The sequence below is a fragment of the Pleurodeles waltl genome, chromosome 3_1 (assembly GCF_031143425.1).
Source record: "Pleurodeles waltl isolate 20211129_DDA chromosome 3_1, aPleWal1.hap1.20221129, whole genome shotgun sequence".
Classification (NCBI taxonomy): Eukaryota; Metazoa; Chordata; class Amphibia; order Caudata; family Salamandridae; genus Pleurodeles; species Pleurodeles waltl.
Window position 1 is genome coordinate 652,093,885 of NC_090440.1, and position 16,253 is coordinate 652,110,137.

Below are 16,253 nucleotides of genomic sequence, written 5' to 3' on the forward strand. Positions count from 1 at the left end.
AGGCTGCCAGCTGCGCACAGTTGAGTCTCGAGGAAGTTGGCACGGGCGCAAAGGGGGTCAAGTGGCAGGCCTGCAGCCGGCTCCCGCCAACGTAATGCAAGTCCCCTGCCATGTCGCTGCAAAGCTTCCCTGGCCGGAGAAAACGAGAGCAGCTTTTGGAGCTGCTACCTTATTTCTCTCGGAGACTGGAACGTTTCCAGCCTGTTCTGAGCGGAGTTTACTGTTTTGCACGAGTATTTCACTCACCGGAAATTGTTTGTTGGCCATGCTCACAGTATCGCGCCGAGTCCGCCTAGGTCCCTAGGACGAAAAATACAGGTTGTGCTAACACAGGAGAACGCCGGAGGGTGGTGAGAGGACTGTTACGGCATATTTCGGTGCCCAGTGTCGTACTGCGTAATTTGGGGGAGGGGGCTGCATGGGAATAAGTGGTTCGGCGCTGGGCGGGGTACCCCCTTCAGTTGATACATCTTACCACCTCTACCCACCTCAGACACATGAATCCTCAGGGGGAGTGGGCTGCTTACCAAGTGATCCTTTGGTCGAGGGAGATACGACTGTGCGAGATTTGTACAGCCGAACGCGGTGAAACGAATACGTGTACTCGATTGTGGCTCGTTTTATTTTGTACACGCTGCCCTAGGGTGCAGACGGTTTCTAAGTGCTCCTAATTTTGCAAGATACGGGAAATGTACAGCAGTCAGATTAAAGAAAGGCCATGACCATAGTATTTTGGTGGCTAATCAAATAATGGTTAAAGCGAAGGCCTCCTTTCTTTTTAGATTTCAGCTACATACCAAAGTGTGGCACACTTTCGCACTACCCATCTGCATACAATCACAACTACAAAGATGTAGTACATTGCCGCAAGGCTACCGTATCTCAATTCAGCTACATTCAGACTACGTACTTGAAACGAACAACTTTTTCATAGATTCTGCTTGTTTCACTATATTTGCATCTTTACCGCTTTTACGAAGTATCGATCGAAAGGACGAATACACAGCATCATTTATTGCCACTCTAGTCCCCAACAATTTTTTGCTTCCCCAAAAATGTTCAACAGTTTTTTAGGTTTCGCCTGCAGGCAGTGCGCACGCGCTGTCACTATGACGACGATCTCGTGTTAAAAAAGAAAAAAAAAAAAAAAAAAACTCTAAAAACGGAGAGCGTTTATCCCACCCATCACTTATCATTCGTTGCCATATTTATCATTCTTATTTGCTGACTACTAGTTCGGCAGAATAAGCGTGGCGCCACTTATGTTTGCCAGCGTATGGACCAAGTACAGATTAATTTTTTTTATCCATCCCTGCTCCTGAGATTAAGGTACTATTTCTTCTTTTTTGGCATTTTGTAATAACAGGAATTCGACCTGAAGCACATTACATGAGCACCAATTACATTCAACAACTTCATATTATTTATTTTTCAAAGGACAAGGAGATTAAACGATTTTCCCAGAATCGCAGGAATATTACGCCAACATGAAGAGTCGAACCTGGTTCCCCAGTTCGGAGGACGGTAGCTCTACCTAGAATGTCACATCCTTCTTCCCCCTGCCATCCAGTAGCCTGCTTCCCCTCAATGCTTTTAGAACAGGCAAGACCTACTGGCTTTACCAATCCTCCTTTGAAATTGTGTTTTCTGAACCTCAGGATCACTCCCTACATGGCGGCAGTAAATTGCTACCAGCCAGAGGTCTATGCCTGGCCGAAAAAAAGTGTGCTCCTTTCACCCACAGCCTGTAACCTACCCACAGCCTGTAACCAGCAGTTCATTTCGTAGTACAACCTTTCGGATATTCCCTGGTGGAAAACCACTGTTAAAATCCAACAGATACAAAGCCCTTTCTTTCACCAGAGTACGTGTAGTGAGAGACATTTGTAGCAAATATGTGACGCCTATTTGATGGGTGGACGGTTGGGGAGTCAAATTTTATCTACTGTAGGGCAAGCACGCCGGTTACCCAGCTTTAACCAGAAGTAAGTCTATGAATCAGTACTAATTGCTGGGTTTACTGGTTGCAAAAATGCAAAAGTGCGGGTGGCCAATCTGAGGAAACCCCTTTGCCTCAAAAGTTTACTTATCTGCACCAACCGGGGTTCGTTTTCAGAAACTCATCAGTAATCGCCATTAAACCGCACACTTCGCCCACCTTACTGGTCTTCAGCTGGGGACTGTGAATCCCTTATTTTGTAGTGTTTAAAAATGTCTTCCTCCCCCATATGACCCTCCAACTTGTGCAGCACCAAGGCAACGTGACTGGTGGTCAATTACCGGACCAAATCTATGGACACCTTTAATACACTTAAGTGGCTCCAACGTCCCCTACACCTGGAACCCCCAGAAATTGCCATTAGGGTGGTAGCTCGCCACAGGAGAAAGAACGTTCTAATATGACTGGTGGACCCAGAGATCTAACTATCTGAGGTTCCCGTGTAGTTATGTAACAGTGCTACTGCAACTATGACACCAGAGTGCAAAATCTCACAGGCGACAGATCTATTGCTTGTCAAGCTTACCGAGGATAAAACAAAACAAAAACATCAATCTCCACATATACCTAGAACAGTTCAACCAGTATCAAAGACAAGGGAGTCTCTGTGCACAGGTGAATAAACATGTCAAATCCAACAGTCCAAGTCAAACAAACATCACAGCAGAAGCAAAGTTCACTGAGTGGCGAGGTCATCCCTGCCAGACAATACGAGGCTAGGGTCTAGATGTGCCTGGCATTTCAAGAGACACTGTAGACCCCAAATGACTGCCTGGATTATTGTAAACAGCAGTGATACTCAGACCACAGTGCTTCGGACAGGTACAAGGACCAGCCTCATATAGTAGCAATGGCCCCAGCAAAGTAGATATGTAACCACCTCTTTCTTTTACATTGTGCTTTGCGATTTACATTTGGGGGCATACCCCTGGAGGTGTAGGTGCAAGGTACTTCTGACTTCATTGCATATTCATATTTGCTACTCTATAGTTCACACTGCAGGTTAGCAATGTACTCTTCTTCAAAGAAATCCATGTGACTAAATATTAACTACTATAAAGTGCAATTACGTGTTACATTGACACCAAAACAAGCCTTCTCACCACCTTGGTATCCTGCAACTAGAGGTGTCCATTCTGCAGGAGACCAGTCTGTGTGTTTGTGTGCTGGAGCTGGAGCAGGTTGACAGCTCAGCTCAGCTCTACTCCACTCCATCGAGCCCGAACTATAGAGCAGTGAGAGGATGACTCCTGGAGGAGAAGAATAATTTCCACAAAGAAGCAGCAAAGGGGGTAAGCGGTTAAGTCATGTCTACACAGTGGTGCAATGAGAAGAAATTAAAGCAACTGAAGTGACATAAATGTGCAATACTTACACAAAATGATACAATGCACAATTCAGTGTAGCCAGTAGTAATGATTATTTACTAAGTAGAACAGCAAACACACATTCCTCACATGCTAAAGTGTGTCCATGACCTTCCTGAGGCGTCAGTAACAAAGCCCATGTTATTAAGTACCTTGAGTGTGTATGTTAAATGTTAGTTCATTATCTTTATGTCCATAATACCATAAGAGTGACAAGCATGTTCTATCAGGTAACAGTAATAGGGTTCGGTGCTGGACAACCGAGCAGCATGGGGAAATCCACCCCTGAACACAAGAGCAGGCAACGGATCTTTTCTTCCCCAGCTCTCCTTGCTAGGAGTAGAGTCTAAGGCCCTTGCTTGAGTGGCCCGATTCAGTGGAGTCAGTGAGAAGAGATGTGAGACTGTACCAAAAGGGAATTGCAGCAGTCTTGGAGCGCTTGCTCTTTTAAAAAACAACGTTTGTGAACAGAAAGGAAGTGTGTGAAAGGCTAAGGAGGAGCCATATCCTTAAGATAACCAGCGCGATTTTTTTATTTATTTTTTATTTTTAACTATTTTGTGATGTAGCAGAACGGCGGTTCCTTATAGGAAGCCTTTAATTAAGTATTGCGAGACCTGATGTCCTCTGCAGCGATTGCCCACTGCTCTGTTTTTGACATTCATTTCAGAACCGAGCTCGGCACTCAAGATTTCTCTATTGTATATGCTTCACGCGCTCCCATACTGCTGAACTAGAAAGTACTGATGCCAAATAAAATTAAACTGTTACATGGCGCTCTTTCACACTTGCCCATAATCTAACGTAACAGTACTTAAGGTGGTCCCCACACTACAGTACCGGGTCTTTTCGTCTTGTTTTGTGAACTGTGACACGAACAATGTCACGCAACTCAATACAATGACAAACGTGGATGAAGGGGCCACTAAAATCTCAGACATTACACAATCTAGCATGCACTGTTCTAGACTCCACATGCACACCTTAACCTCCCATGAACCTTCTACAATAAAACCCTCATAAAACAGATGTCTGGCAGCACCGGCCCACCCCACCAGCTCCAAGTCTCCCTTCCAGAGCCTCCGATGGCGGAGGTGTCAGCTGAGGCCCAAACACCCACTGCAGACAAAGGACCCTCTCCTGCATTCCTTGCAAGTTGTCACTTGCCTGGTTATGATGGGTTAGGTAGGTGTGCACAGAGGCTACAACAAGAATGTCTTGGCAAAAAACACAGAACACGACATGGCACTGTTTACCAGGCTATCATCCACCATAGTTTGCTACTTGAGCACGTATTCTATTTAATGGATTTATTCCTAATTCTCTACTTGTATTGTAATTATATTTATATAGTGCTAACTTCCCCTGACAAGGCATTGAAGCATTTTTCAGTGAGTAGCACACCATTCCGGAACCCAAGAGGAATTAGTGGTAGATTAGTATAGGGAAATATGAGTACAGTATTGGTACGAGTTGATTTGAGCAGAGAGTATGTGAGTTTGTTAGTTGGAAGTACTAGAGAGTAATGGAGGGTTAGAGGAGGGAAGAATCCAGAAGTGTTAATTAGGAGTTTATAGTAATAGGATGAGGCTTGGGATGAGTAAAAGAGATGGAAGAGGGACTAGTCTGTAGGGAGATCATGGTAGTAGAAGGGGTTTTGGATGAGTTAAAGGTGAGATAAATGAGGGAGAATTTAGTAGGGTTGTTTATGAGATCAAAGTAGTAAACTGAGGTTTGGGGTAAGCTAGATGCAGTCGACTATGCTTTTAAGATCATCCCAGATTGCTATGAGTGCAGATTCAGTGCCTCTTCCTGAACGTAATCCAGTTTGGTACTCTGAAAGTATGGAGTGGTCATCAATGAACTGCTGCTCTTTCTATCAGTTTGCCAAGTAAAGGTCCATTTGTAATCGGTCTGTAGTTGTTGGGTCATGCGGTTCCAGGATTGTTTTAATAACAAGCATATGTATGCCTTTTTCAAGTCTTCAGGAAAACTTCCCAAAGAGTTATTGATGATTCTTCTTACAGGAGTTGCAGTAGAAGCAGATAAAATAATGTTCTTTGAGATGTGGCTGGAAGGCCTACTTGCTTTGACCAAATCCATAAATTCACTTTGTGATGTTTGTTTGAAGGAGTGCAGAGGCTGGGTTTGTTTACTCTTAGAGGGGATTTTAGGGAAACGGGTTGGTGCCGATGGCTTTCTTTTGTTTTAAATAGGAGTCCAATGTGTCTGCCCTGTACATTCCATGGCTCACTTCCGCCGCCTGGGGTTTTATTCCTAACTTCCCCCCGTACTTGCCGCTTTCTTGATTCCATTCCTCTAACTGATGCCCTGATTCTTCTTTCTCCAGCCTACTCCATGTCTCTATACGACTTACAGATGTGCTCAAGGATGTTTCATGGCCCTATATCTCACTGTGGCACGTGTGGTATGAGTTCTCTTACCCGATTCCTTAATCTTTTCCAACATTTGAAGCTATTATTTCTGGTTCTATCACCTTCTTGGCTATATTCTTCCCTTGGCAACTCTGGTTCGTAGTTCTCTCATCTCTTCCCCAATTCAGCCACTATCTGATGAGTATATTCCTTCTTGTCCAGTCTACTCCTGCCCCCCTCAAAGATAAGTCGAACTCTGTGCTTTTCGTTATACAATAATCCAACTTTCCTTATAAAATAGATCAACTATGTGCTTCCAGTCAAAGTAATCCGGCTTCATGTTTCTCCTCTGGCCCCATTCCAAAATATACCACTTCTCTTGACAAAGCAAGAACAAATGTGCAAAACTACTGGGTAATATCAGTGATGAACAGTTACAGAAAGCCGTGGAGTTTGGCTAAATGGCTGGGAAACGTCGAAATGTGGAGACCCTCTGTGAGCGATTTAAGAAATGGAAAGAGAGAATAAGGGGGAATCTCTGAAACTCACATTTGAGGAGCAGGTGCAGATTTGGAGATTCTGGCGAGATATCTGAACATAATTTACATATAGTTGGAGAATCATGAAGGGGCAACCACGGGAATATTCGTGTATTTGTTAAGCTTGTCGTGCAACCGGAAGCTGCATCAGCATAAAATGGACAAGGAATAATTAATACAGGCGAGAGGGGCGGAGCGGATATGGCGTGCCGCAGGTGATTAAAAACTCCAACATCGACATCCCTGAAATGAAGTGTTTCAAAGAGGACTCGGGGTCCAATACCGAAGAGGTAATCCCGTTTTATGCATCTGACCACACTGCAGGGAGAATAAGAGTCCATAAACTGACGGAAAGGTACCCATATGCTGAACGGAAAAGACCTGCACTTCGGAGACTTGACATCAATGAAGGACAAATGCGGAGTCTGGAGATATGTTGGAGAGTAACAAGTACAGATGTTTAAAATGCTTACATATCTTAAGCTCTGCATATACCAAACTGTTTACTATATAACGTGCTTCCTTGTGTAATTCCAGACCTTATGTAATTACATTTGGTAACAGTAACTCTTGAACCCTCTGTAACTATCCACGTATTAACGTATCCATTGTAAAACACTCAGGTAATGTTCGGTATTTAAAAATACATAAATGAGGATTCGGTTAATGCACAGGTGGGGAGGGCGAAGGTCCCTGCGCCGCACCTTGCGCCAATCCCCCCTCCCTTCCAGCAGGAGCCCACTCCACCCTCGTCGTCTGGGCGGACTCTCCCTTTCTCGCACTGACAAAAGGCTGACCTGCCTGAATTTTCACAGCAGATGCCAATCAATTAACCTCCGCTGTCACTTTTATGTTGGGTCTTTTAGGGCTTGGGTGAGAGGTCACAGGGACTGGGGCGCAGCGGATGCGCGTCACGCGCTCTGACACTGCACTAGGTCTCGGTCACTAACCGGCTACGAGCAGAACCACTGGGCTCCTGTGCTGCTCGAGGGCCAGAGTACGCAGGGGATGGCAGTCAGGCGGCATAATGCTGCACAGGCCGTAGCAGTGACCTGTTTTGTCATTTTGCCATTTTAACAACTATTAACACGGAATGGAAATATGTATACCTCACTGGTAACCTGTTTAATACTGCTACAAAGGGGAAACGCCCTGAAGGCCGACTCCGGAACAACGAAGTTGTGGGCAACAACTTCTTTGTTTTGTGTCTTAACCACACATATGCTATACAACGCACATGAGTGGTTAAGGCACAAACAAGGGAGTCGGCTGAGGAGGACGACGCAACGTGGGCAGGGGGTTGGGTTTTAGGGGCGGGGGTATGGGGTCGGAGTATTTTTCATTTTAGGGGCAGGAGTGGGGGGTCAGGGTATTTTTCGTTTTAGGGGCGTGGTGGGTTTTAGTTTTAGGGGCAGGAGTGGGGGGTCGGGTCAGGGTATTTTTAGTTTTGGGGCGGGGGTGTCTTGGGGTATTTTTTGTTTTGGGGCGGGTGTGTTGGGGTGGTTTTAGGGGTGGGGGTTGCAGTAAGTTTAGGGACGAGGTGGGAGGTTGGTGTGGTTTTAGGGGAAGGGTGGGAGGTTGGTGTGGTTTTAGGGGAGGGGGTGGGGGATGCGGTAATTTTTAGGGGTGGGGTGCCAGGGTGGACGCATGCTGGAACAATGCATGCCTATCACTAATGCCTTTATTAGGAATGCCTTTACAACGAAAAATCGTTGTTAAGGCATTTGTGGTAAAGGCATTAGTGGTAACAACGCGGTCGGTGTTCCGACCTCGTTGTTCCGGCATGCGTTGTTCCGGCATACATTTGCTACAAGGCCACCAGCAACTGAGAGGTGACCCGTTAACCCCCGCAAAGAACCCGTTGCTGCGCAGAACCGCGCCTGACACTTTTTGCTTAGTAGCGCTTGGTACTTATTAGGTAGAAAATATTTTTGGTGGTGAAAACTGCAACTTATTCAGAGGATGATTACCTGTGTGGCAAGTGCCATCTAACCCATAATTATGAGTAAAACGCTGCAGCATCGCATAATGCTGGAGACCCTAAGTGACAGCCAAAATGTCAGTGATCCATCCACTTGCTAAATCTCCCTGAAAAAGGAGCTGCTTTCCAGGTAACGATGAACAAAGTGTGTATACAAAAAGAGCTAAAAGAACTTGCTGCAGATATGCCGCATCCTATCTTCAAGATAGGCAAGTAAAATAGCATGGCCCCTGAATGCACAACACATGTATATATGCTAAATATAGAGAAACAATTATACTAATAGATCTGTATAAAACACAGAAACCTAACATGGTCTTTAAAATAGGTGTCCCAGCACAATGGAACTTCCCTCATTGCCACTAGAAGAACAAACGTTATATTTAGATAGCCCTTCAATAACTCAAATTTATAACATATGCAATATGTGCAGGCCTTTGCCGAATGTGCATAAGCCACAGAGCCATCATGCCACGAGACCTGCATGATATTACTGAAATGGAACCTGCAGCTTACACGCTGCACTAGAGCAAACACAAAAACACGCGTTTTACCAGTATTAAAAGCGGCGACTTGCTAAATGCACTGAGAACCCTGCAGCAGGTGCCTTAACACACACCGATATCTTACCGGCTGGTACACTTGGCCAACAGATGTAAACATTACAGAGTACTGTTGATTAATGTTCCCGGTGTGGAAATATATAGCCAATAAGAAGTTAACGCGTTTAGATCGTATGGTTGCCAACACAAGGTTGATAAAATAAGTATCACCAATTTGGTTAATAATATCACTTATAAAAAGTGTCACTTAACTGTACGAGCAGTTTTGTAGCTTGATTAATTTTATGGACTTACACACTAAGCATAATTCTGTTGCGGGAGGGGGGTCTCCTGTAGTCTCCATCCCCTCCTTTGTTGCCTCTGGGCTGTGTCAAGCCTCTAGTGTTATGGCTGTCCCCTTATGATGTCAGATGCAGGTCCTGGAATCCGACAAGTAAATCCAAGAAGTTTTTCATTGCAAAACTACTTTTATGATTCACAGTAAGACCATGATAATGGTTCCACGGTGAACAAGCACCGGCAAAGCCAATATGCCTGTGTTTAATATGCAAACACATGCGACAGTTGCACATTAGGAGTCAGGCACACTGGAGGGAAACCAGCAGAAGTGGCCAGAAAGGGAAAGTGTTGTAAAATAACCCATCATGGAAAACGAATGGGGTTGGACAAGGCTGCAGTATTACGGCAGTGATACAGTGTGACGCTGTCCGACGCTTAGCTGCACTTCTTCAATTTCCTTGTTTTTTAAATGGATTTTTCTGTGCTTACCACATTTGTACTTGCATTTCAGGCCACCATGGCTCTTTGTTTTGCATTCGAGGGATTTAATCTGGTGACGGTGTGATTTTCACCCAATTTCATAACTGGGCAGGAGGCTGAGTAGGAGTACATCAGTGGGTGGGTGGCTGATGGACGGTTCCGCTGAAGCCAGGGCAGGTGTGCCATCAAGCCGTTCGCCCTGGCAGCCACACTGCCCTAAAACTGCCCTACACCTGCTCTTAGCAGGTGCTGCACGGATAAGGCAGGGTCCTAAGCTCAGGCCTGGCACTGTGCCTCGCGGAGACGGGAAGAGACACGCCACAACAGGCTGGCCGCGAGGCTCGGTGCAGGATGTCACCAGAAGCCTACAGGATGATGAACATACGCAGGGCTCCTGGGGGCTGCGCCTATGAGTCCTATCACTGCGTAGGGATGATGAGCGGAAGTGGTTTACTTATGAGCCAATGCCCCAGGGCCAGGAAATGTGCAGTGGCAGCGGCCTAAGAGCAGAACCAAAAATCAGATTGGGTGCTTGCATCAGGGAATGAAAGTCTTCTGATGAGTCAGGCTTTCCTCATTATTGCCATCGCTTCCTGTCTTCGCCAGCCCGGGGAACGCAGCCAGTGGCCCCCTCTAACATCACTGTCTATATCTCCCGATCACTTGTGAGCCAAAACAAATGGGTGGCGAAAGGTTACCTACCACAGAGATTACCATGATTAGCCATGTTTCGAAGTACTACTCACCAACCACTGTCTTGTGGCCATAAATATACTCACCCTCAATTCTCGATTTGTTTATGTACTGCTAGTTTCATAAATCACAGATAAGACCCAACGGGCGAAAAAGTAGGATGTCCCTGAAAGAGGCGGGCCTCTGTAATTAAGAGTGTAGTTTAAACATACACTAAAAACTCCATAGAGTGCTAACCTACTCATACAATTGCAATGAAGCAGATCTGCAACTGGCATTCATGACCCATTGCTCTGTGCGCTTTACTAAGAGGTCAAGGATTGGATGACCACTTACTCTGAACACCCTTTTGCCCTATTGACAGGCACTGTGAGTAACTCAAAGAAAGGAAGAAAAAAAAACACCACTCTGGAAAAAGTAACACGGATAGGGGATGCAACCCTAAGTACAGCACGTAAAATATAATCAGGAACCTCATAGATTACCTTAATGCTTTCTACACAAATTTTTCAGAAATCAAGCAGTGTTTTGCATGAAAATGTAAGGACATCAATACAAGGCGCAAAAGGGACCCGCCTCAATGTCCTTTTTAAATTACTACTGGCTCTGAGACCGGGGTGACCCGGTACACTTAAAGCCCTGCCTAAGTTTTATATCATGTTGTACATCATTTTAATGCTACTGCAGAGTGCTGATGGGTTCTTGATCACAAAGACAGAGTATGGGGAAGTTTGAGCTCAATCGGATGAGGTGGAGAGTACGCAGAGGAAGGTGTCCTAAACACTTTCCACGTGTTTCTGGAAGTGCTTGCCGTTGGAGTCTGCTTTCAAGGAAGGGTTTAAGGCATTCCACATGCAGTGCACGGGATGGCAGCTTTTGCTCGATTTAGTTTACAGACCAAGGTTTGGGACAGGCCCTAGCAGAAGCCAGCTAGTTTAACTGTAGAATGGCAAAGTCTGACCCCCGAGGAGCCGTCCAAACTGACACCTGCTCCACAAGAACACTTCTATTCACCAATACCTACCCCCGCCCATCCTCCATCTGCTTCCGGTCTCTTCCCCGCCAGCCCTAATCCAATGCTGCCTGACCAGGCACGTCCTTGGCCATACGCAGGCTGGAGCGGGGGCCCGGCAGCAGAGCAGCTGCTCGAGCAGGCCCGCAAAACGCCACGTGCGCCCACAAAGAGTACAAAAGAAATCCGGGCGGGCGGATTCAGCTCTTTCTTTGCCTTCACTCTGGACAGACGCGTGTTTGCTCTGCTGCAGCTGTGTCAAGGGCTGCCAGAGAACAAATTGTGTTTGAGGGGGGCTGAGAAGACCCGCCCACCGCTTCCCTACCCATGGCTACCCCGCGGGGACCCCTTATCGAAGTTGTCGACGTAATAGGGCTTGTTAACAGTAGCGGGGTTTACAACAGTTAGCAAAGAATACCCGACGGAGATCGAGTACGTGGGGACCCAAAGAAAGCCATAACATCACTGACAAAGGCAACTGGTCTTGACTTTTTGCCTTGCCCCATCCAGCGGCCGTGGGCCAATGCCTTTTGCCGTTACTATACAGCATTAGAAAAAAAGTGGAAAGAGAAAAACAGGGCCCTAGCTTGTAGGTCATGGCTAACGCAAGTGGCATAATGCAGTGGCTGTCTAGCATGATGATGTAACACATGCATTCAACACCCACATGCGCGGGCATACGGCATGGTACGTCAGCAACTTAAATTTTTGTTTTTATTATTTAGTTACAGGATAGTGGAGGCCAATCTTGGAGTGCTAAATGCATTTAAAAAAATGTAAACGTGCAAAAAAAAAAAAAGAGCCAGGTAGGGGAAGCAATGGACGACGCAAAGGTGGAGGGCGTTGGGAGAAACACACAGCGCTTGGTGGTGGGGTAGGTATTTAAGTGGAGAAGCAGCTCAAAAGGGATACAGCATTAACACATGCATTCTCACGGCGTACTGAAACAAGGAAAAAAAAGTAGTTCACTGAAGGTGAACAGGGGATGGACACAAGCCATCCGATCAGAAGGATGATATAGAAGTTATGCTGCAGGGGAGTGACAAGCAATAGAAGATGAAGTAAAGTTAAAAAAAAATAAAAAATAAAAAATAAAAAAAAAAAGCAAGCAAAGACAGTGACAAGAAAGCCAATCAATGGCAAGCAATCACTAGTTCAAAGTTTTGTTATGGTCCACAACAAGACCTTAGACAACAGACAGCTAAAAGAGGTCTGTTTAAAACACCTAATACAAACACATTCAACCTTTGACAATGTTGTAAATCAGGGTGGAGATTTTAGAGCCAAATTACTGTTTGAATTTTCCATCACAATAATTTAATTAAAACCAGTACAGTGACTGACCACACAGTGATAATCCTGCTGGCGCTGTATTGCTTCACGATTTGGGTCTCGCAGTCATTTAAATGCTCTACACATGTGATGCATTCCACTGCTTGTCAAATGACACGTATGTGATGCAATCCACTGCTTGTCAAATGACAACTTGACCTTTATTATTAAAAATAGCAGAGTAGAATGTCCCGCTCATACGACCTTAAACATGAAGAGCTTGGGTTTTCCATGACCCCTTCACAGTCCTCAAGAGTCCAAGAATGATGCTGCCACAGAAACAGAACACCTAGAAGAGAGGACAAAGCCAGGCGGCGACATCCTGCCACCAGGTGTGACAACTGTAGCGAAAAAAGGGGTCATTCATAAAACAACAGCACTGCTGCAGTAACTGTCAGCTTCACCTGCAAAAGGCCGCTAGGGTAAGAATTACCTGTGTGAGATGACTGTAGCGCTACAGAAAGGTGAGCCCTATAACCAGCTCACTTCTGAAAGGATGGCATAGCTAGGGTACAGTAATCCCCGTCAAGCTCACCTCAGAGGAGTGTAGTGCTGGAATATATTGCGCTATATGTCTAGTACACACTTGAAAGGGTGTACGACTGGGTTAGAGAGCATATTTTGGGCTCATCTCTAAGTTCCGTACTAAACAGGGTTAACATGACAATCGGCCCTCCGACAGCAAGACTGGGTAAGGGATGGGTAAGAAGTACCACATGCAAGCCCAAACCTAAAGGAAACAAAGCAGCTCTTCCACTAAGAGGCGTGTTGGGAAATAAAGAAAGATTGGGTGCAACAAAAGTCGGGATTTATAGTGTTAAACTAAACACTGCATTTAACATACTGAGGTGGAGGGATATTAATTAACTTGCCCAGAATAATGCACTTCTCAGTCTATGGATGAGGAATGGACTAGAACCCAGGACGACAGATTCCAAATTCAGCAGTTTAGACACTAGATCACTTCTCATTTCTGAAAGGCACAGCGTGCGGGGTTTTCTCATTGCAAGAGCACCTTAGATTAGCTTTGCAAGGCTGTAGTAGAAAAGTCTGCTATGTCAGTCATACTCACCATAGGCAAAGGATAATGGGGCTGTGGCAGAATGAGGAAATGATAACTTCTTTATCAACCTCCTATCTGACTTTCAGGGGACACCACTGAAAAGAGGGTGCTGGCTCTGGAAGAGTGGTTAACATCAAGATCTCTAACGAAGGACTATAGGACTAAGGTAGAGTAAACCATATCCAGCTCACCACTAGAAGGATTGAAGGACTATGAAAGAGTCAGCAATATCAGTGAAAGAATATTACAGCCAGTGTAAACTGAGTCATGTCAAACTCAACATTCAAACCATTATAGGCAAGAGCTGATTATAGTGTTTTGTCAGTATCCCCAGGTTCCAAAACTAAAGTTTACCTACTAAACTATCCCTCATCCCCTCTAACAGACACAAACGAAGGGGTACACTTATTGCAAGTGCACCTCTGAAGGCTTGTAGGACTTCGAGAGAGGACCATCTGTCTCAACTGACCCACATGCCAAGTTCACCTATGACAGCATGGTAGGGCTGGGTGTTAGTAAGCTAAGTCAAAGTTACCAATGAAAGAATGATAGAGCTGTGGGAGAGAGAACAATGCCAACTTAAGCTCTGATAGGATGGCTGAGATGTGTAGAGCAGTGGTTCCCAACCTGTGAGCCACTGACCCCGGGAGGTCTGCCAAGCCTCATCAGGGGGTCAGAGACTGCTTAGAAAATTCAATAATGTCAGATTAATAAAGTGTACATAACTAGGCTAAATGTACAACTGAACATTTTAAAACATACTGTAAGTGTCAAAGAATTTGAAATTGGGGGCTAAAAATTAAATTAGTGACCTCAGATTGATTTGTGGGAGCAGTGCAGGTACATCAAACAGAATATAGTATGGACGATGTGTCACTTCAATTGTATTTGGAACGGTCCAAGCTTCCTAATAAAACTACATTCTGTATTTTATTTATATTTGTTTGTATATTAAATAAAATGTGTTATAGTTTTTAAATGTGTTTGATAAGTGAGTGTTTCTGTATTTTTTGCGGATTGTTTTGCATTTCAAATCATCTACAATGTTTAGGCCGGACCCCCGGCTTTCACTAATGTCTCAGTGGGGGGTCCCTGTGTTCCAGTAATGATAAAGTAGGAGTCCACAGCAGTCAAGTTTGGGGACCACTGGTGTAGAGTAAGCCATGTCACCTATGACAGGATGGTAGGGTTGGGGTCCAGCAAGTTAAATCAGTCAACAATGAAAGGATGGGAGGAGAGAACAATGCGAAGCTTGCCTCTAATAGGATGACAGGACTGGAGTAGAGTTAGATAAGACAAGTTCATCTCTGAAAAGATGGTAGGCCTGGAGTAGGAACCGTAATACCAAGCCATTTTAGACAGTGGCCTATTGTGACATCTTTACATTCCCCGACAGTTCTGTCCCTTGTGTGTCAGACTTGTGTATTAGTACCTGTGAAGGAGCCATGTGCTTGTCCTGACAAGCCCCTCTTTCCAGCCGTGATGGGAAGTCCCGCCCACTGCTCAGGGCTCGGGCACCTGGCAGAGGGCAGCAGGAAGCGGCAGGCGACTGGGTGTTTTAGAAACCAGGAAGCTCCTGGCTCCAAATACGCACGCAGGAGCTAGGAGGCCACGGACGGGGCCGAGGCCTAGGCCCTCAGAGCTCCCGGATGAAACAAGGAACCTAACAAAAGGCACGCTGAACTGGAAGCACATCAAAGGGCCATGTTATTTTAAGCTCACAGACTTGGCAAAATGTTAAGCATACTGTGCAGACAAAGGCTTCCCAGGGTAACCAGTAGGAGCAGAAGCATACAGCGGAGCCTGGGTGTAAAACAAACCTTCCCAAGCCACCAGCCAGTCCTCCATATAGAGCTACGTCCGTCAGAAAACACTTTCTGGAAGAACTACTCTCCGCAGTCTCTGCCTGGAACGGACAGTCTTCCACAACCCTAACCTACTTTAAACATCTTATCGCCTGATTGCGCCCCACGAAACACTACTGTACTTAACAGCCATGCGCTAGTACCCAGTGGGTACCTGCCCGCAGGCCGAGTATCCCAAAAAACACCCCACAGCAAAGCCCGGTAATTCCACTCTGATAATTTTGTTTGTTGTGATAAGGAAAAAACATCCTTTTACGAAGGTAAATTCCCCACAGCTCCTGTGTGGCCCCTCGATACAACTAATTTTTACAGGACCATTTTGGTACCCGAAACATCCTCCCACGGCTTCTGGTGAAATATGCTACGAGCATCTCTCCACTGCCACTGAAATAAGAACATTCACAACCTTAGCTAATCCCATTAACATCACTCCACCAATCATGCATGTCGCAAGATCAACTCCTCACATGCTTAGTGTGTTCCACTAGCATTTGTTTAAAGGCCTTTTTGGTCTCATGACCATCTTTCACGCAATTAATATATCCCCATAGACCCAGCACATCCATGAACACCCGCCACACTGAGTTCCATTAATATCCCCCAACAACCCAACATAGCCCACTAAGGAAGTAATCCGGACATAGTATTTCTCGTATTAGAACATCTTTTAAAAGTCCAGTAACTCCCACAAGCACCACTACGTTC

General features: G+C 45.4%; 1 protein-coding gene across 3 annotated transcripts in view; it reads right to left on the reverse strand.

Annotated features, from left to right (window-relative positions):
• MOB2 (MOB kinase activator 2) overlaps positions 1–16,253 on the reverse strand; it is a 187,199-nt gene that overhangs the window by 37,794 nt on the left and 133,152 nt on the right. The gene's annotated exons all lie outside the window — the stretch shown is intronic.